This window comes from Pteropus alecto, unplaced genomic scaffold (assembly GCF_000325575.1).
Source record: "Pteropus alecto unplaced genomic scaffold, ASM32557v1 scaffold109, whole genome shotgun sequence".
Lineage (NCBI taxonomy): Eukaryota > Metazoa > Chordata > Mammalia > Chiroptera > Pteropodidae > Pteropus > Pteropus alecto.
The window spans coordinates 7,174,256-7,179,167 of NW_006494608.1; the positions used below are offsets into that span (position 1 = coordinate 7,174,256).

The 4,912-nt window shown below is 39.2% G+C and overlaps 1 pseudogene; it reads right to left on the bottom strand.

The window, feature by feature from the left end:
* Positions 1 to 3,422: 3,422 nt before the first annotated feature.
* LOC112473608 lies at positions 3,423 to 3,541 on the bottom strand (annotated as a pseudogene).
* Between the last annotated feature and the right edge of the window lie 1,371 nt (positions 3,542 to 4,912).

Sequence of the window (4,912 nt, forward strand, 5' to 3'; positions counted from 1 at the left end):
TACAATTTTACCTTGTTTATATCCTTTGCACTGCTTTTTCACTGCTTTTGGAGAAAACCAAAGTAAAACTGGTCATTCCTATGCCAAATTGTCATTAGTGCCTATCTGCGAATGCAGATAAGCTTCTGTGGTCTGTGCTGACTCAGTGGGGAAAAAGGTTGAGAGACACTGTTTAACCTGGGGAGTGGAGGTCAACACGGCTCACTTCCAGAAGCAGCACTATTACTTTGTGTCCACAGAAGAAAGAGAGCCCTCAGGGGCTTCTCCCCACAACCCAGCCTCGCCTTTAATGATGACTTTAGTAATAACAAAGGGGCACCCAGCTCCTTATTGGGTCCTGGAATTCTCATATCTCTTTCCAATGCCTGTTTCTTATATCGTTCAAGGCTCTCTGCCTCCCTCCTCATTTTGCCCAGTTCTACAGTTGATGCTATGGAATGTTCAAGGCTCTCTGCCTCCCTCCACAAAAGATACTCAGAGCTCATTTTGCCCAGTTCTACAGTTGATGCTATGGAATGAATTTTTGTTTCCCTCCCAAATTCATATGTCGAAACACTAATTCCCAGTGAGATGGCAATAGCAGATGGGGCCTTTGGTGGTGGAATTAGGTCATGAGGGTACAGCTCTCATGATGAAATTAGTGCCATTATAAGACATGAGAGACAGCTCCTCCTAAACTCATTCTGATTTTTCTTAAACTACTGGCTTAGAAAAATTCTTTCCAGTACACCATCTATTTTGTTATACCATCAGGCTGCTATAACAGCATACCATAGACTGGGTGGCTTAAATAATGGAAACTTATTTACCACAGTTCTGGAGGCTGAAAAAGCCAAGATCAGGGTGCCGGTAAGGTTGGGTTCTGGTAAGGACCCTCTTCCAGGTTGCAGACTGAAACTTCTTGTTGTATCCTCACGTGGTAGAGAGCAAAAAGAGAGGAGCAAGCTCTTATGACTCTTACAAAGGCACTTATCCCATTCATCAGGCCTCTACCCTCATGACCTCATCTAATTCTAATTACCTCCAAAAGGCTGCAACTTCTAATACCAAAACATTTGGCAGTACTATTTCAACATGTAAATTTTGAGGGGGACACAAACATTTGGTCCATACACCATCATTTTAAATCAAGATCACCTTTTTAATAGAGGCCACCTTCCCAGAGATCTCCCTCCTTTCCAAAGACTTCCAACCTCCTGCTCCTAGAGGAATTGCTTATTTTCTAGACTTGCACCATAGCTAAAATTCTGAGAATATTAGGACTTTTCTTCATTGCTATTTTATATTATATCTACTGCATACTAAATTCCATATCTTCTTCTTTCTTGGTTCCCTCCCTCATTTTGGTAAAATAGATCAAGAAACTTCCAAAAGATGGTATAAAACTAAGATATAAATGTCTCAAAATATCTGTTTGTCAATGCATTTCATTATTTGGTTGGTACAGTATTCAAATGTAACTGGAACAGGGCAATTTTTAACGGGTTTTGCCTAGCCCTGTCTTAATCAGAGGAATATAGTTTCTATTCATGTCACCAACATTTCACAAAATGTCTTGAGTGTATACCATCAGACTGTGGACAGTCCGTTCATACTAATGAGTGTCCCATCGAACTGGACATTCAATGGATGATGACCACTATCAGATCAGAGTTCCTCATTTCAGACTGCTACAGGTGTGGACAGCTCAGCACCAGATCAGTTTCTAGGCAACCGACTGGTATCTATGAAGAAAGACTTCTCCATCCCACCAATTCCCCTCTTAAATTTAGAGCATTTTCTTCATTCCTTTCTGAAGTGGTCCCTTTGCCTTTTTCTTCCCTTCCCCAGTCCATATTTTATCGAGTCTTTGGAGTAGAAAAACTAGTTCTGCAAGCGTGAAGATACATCTTTCTGTCTGGTCCTTTGTCTAAAGACTTTTTTTCCTTTTAATTTTGTAGTTTTTTTGCTGCTTCCAAAGTGAGTGACTTATGCCTATCTGAGTAGAACTGAGTGGGGAAAAAAAGACCCTAGGGGTTCAAGTGATTAAGTGAGGAAGGAAAGAAACACGCAGGAAATATACAGATTAATACTTCAAGATATAATGTTGCCACAACAGAACATTATTTTTCTTTAGACCTTTGAAAGTGTAGCTCCATCCCCACTGTTCCTAATGAGAAATAAGATGCTAGCCTGGCTTGTTCTTTTGTGATTAGCTTTTTTTAACTTTCTGGAAGATTTTAAGATGTTCTCTTTACACTTGGTGTTCTGAAATTTCATAGTAACATGTTTAAGAATAGGTATATTTAAATTCTTGAACTGGACATTTAATAGATCCTTTCAACCTAAACAATTGTGATCTCTTGGCTTTAAAAACTTTTCACTATTTCTTTGCTAATTTCCTCTTCTTCAAGGTCTCTGTCCTCTCTCGAATTGATTGTCGAATGTTAGATTTGATGATTTTGTCTTGTCTCAACTTTGTGTGTGCGTGTGTGTGTGTGTGTGCGTGTATGGGAAGGGTAAAATACACAAAACATAAAATTATTTCAACCTTTATCTCATTTCTCTCTCTCTCTCTTTGTCTTTTTGTTCTAACATCAGAAATTTTCTTGATTTTTTTCATTCTATTGTTTTTTTCTATGTCAGTTACTAATAATTTCTAATAGGTCTTTCTGTTTTCTGATTGATCCTTATTTATGGTAACTTAACCTTGGCTTATGAATAGCTAATTTCTCTGAGGATTTTAATTACAATTGCTCTGTTTCCTGAATTATTTCTGTCTTTCTGATTATTTGTCTTGGTTTCTCTTTCTTGTTACTGGTTTTATTCCTGTGCCTGGCAATTCTAAATTGTCTATTCACATATAAGATAGAAAGACTGAGTAGCTAGTGTGACTTTCTTCTGCTGCAATGCAAGGAGGACTCTTCTAACTGACATTCTGTGTTGAGTGGAGCAGGCAGGGCTGTGGACTGATAGTCTTTGCTCTCAGGTGAGCAGGCTGTTGAATGAAAAGGGCTTTACTCACAGACACCATTGTCCACACTGGAAACTTTAGCTTTCGCCAATTAGTTCATGTAGAGCTGGATGGCTCTAATGGTTCAAGTCTGAAAATACAGCATATACCACTGGGTTTTTTCCAGTGTTGATGCTTTGTTTCAAGTTAGTGAGCTTTCAACTATTTTTATTCTTTTAATGAGACTGAAGACAGTTTCTATATTTTGAATATGAATTTACTTGCAATAAGAAATATTGCAGAACTAGAGTATGTAGATGTATGAATGGATTTAATGGCATAATTGATCTTTAAATAATTCATCTGCCTATTGAGCTGTTTGGGTAGAGAATATACAGGCAATAACACTCAAATTCTGGAGTTCTTATTCCCTTCCACTTTTATTAGGATGTTCTTTCATGGAATATACCTAACTTTTTTTTTGTATTAATGCCGTCAGCACCAGGTATTCCTAGGTGGTCTCCCATCCAAGTACTAACCAGGCTCGACTCTGCTTAGCTTCCGAGATCAGACGAGATCAGGCACGTTCAGGGTGGCATGGCCATAGACAAAATATACCTAATTTTTTTATGCTCCCAATTAAGACACACACACACACACACACACACGCACACTTTTACCAAATGGTCAAAGTAGAGTTGGGTAGTTCTAAAGGTTCTGCTTAAAAAACAAATAAAACAATAAAACATTTCCCCTTCTCCCTACTTTTCCTTGCTTAATAATGGTTCAAAAAATATTTGTTCAAGTCGATTCTTTTTAACATACATTATAAGAATCCTGATGCCTACCTAGCATCATCTTGTTTCTAAGTTGCAAAGTTTAAGACTCCAGGATCCAATTTTATGACCTAAAATTGGTAAATTGGCCTTTTGCTTATCTGAGTTGCTTCTACTTAATTCCTGGGCCTTAACTTTGGGTAGACCCTGCAGCATATCACTTTTCCCTTTTTTTGGTTACTTTGGAACTTGATGAACAGTCTCGACTAGCTCCATAGTCGACTAGCCTTGAGAGTCATCTCCTTCCTTATCAGCCTGGACCAACATGGCTCTCAATACAAACAGTGAGTCATGGTCAACAGCCCCAGTTCTTTTCAGTAGAATCTTAAGACTCTTTTGCTCTCCTTGTTCAAGTTGAGCTCCTAATATTCTGGAGATGGCCCAAGGTGGGGCTAGAATTCTGCATGCCTTTAGATTGCTGCAAGGCCCTACAAATACTCCACAGAGGACCAAGGCCACTCCAGGAGTCTGCTGTCACAGCTGAATGCTGTGCCTATACTTTCCATGGAGAAACCCTAATGATCCCCCTGCATCTAAGAACTCATAGGCTCTGCTTCAAAATGTGAGAGCCACATGCTTAAAGTAGAGGAAAGGGTCAAAGGACAAGGGGAGGTAGAGCCTAAAATAGGTTCCCATCCTTTTATGCTGCACCCCACATATGTCTTTTGGAATCTATGGATTGAGTAGTCCTGTTTGTCTGGGGGCTTTTTTTTTTTTTTTTGGTTTGGTTTTGTTTTCATTTTTGTTTTTTACATTCTGTTTTGTTGCCCTGACTTAATCCTTCATTTCTGAGTGATAGCTTCCTTTCAGGCTAAAGCTTTTAGAAGAACTTGAGTCCTTAGCTCTTTTTCCCCAGGAACCTAAAGAGAGCAAATAGCCCCTATGGGTTATATAAAGTGTTTGTTCCCCTTTTCCTTCTGCTTACCAGAGTTTACCTGAAAAGGAATAAATTATGTGCAAAATCAGGTACCTCAAAAACTTTTAGTGGAACAAATCAAAATTAAAAATTTCTCTAATTGACCTCTTTGCTGTGCCTCCGCAGACTGGCCCCAGGGGCTCTATGTCCCCATGTGCACTACCATGCTCAGCCAGTACCCATCCCTCCCATCTGCCCCCAGCCCTCTCAGTTTAAGACTCAAGTATT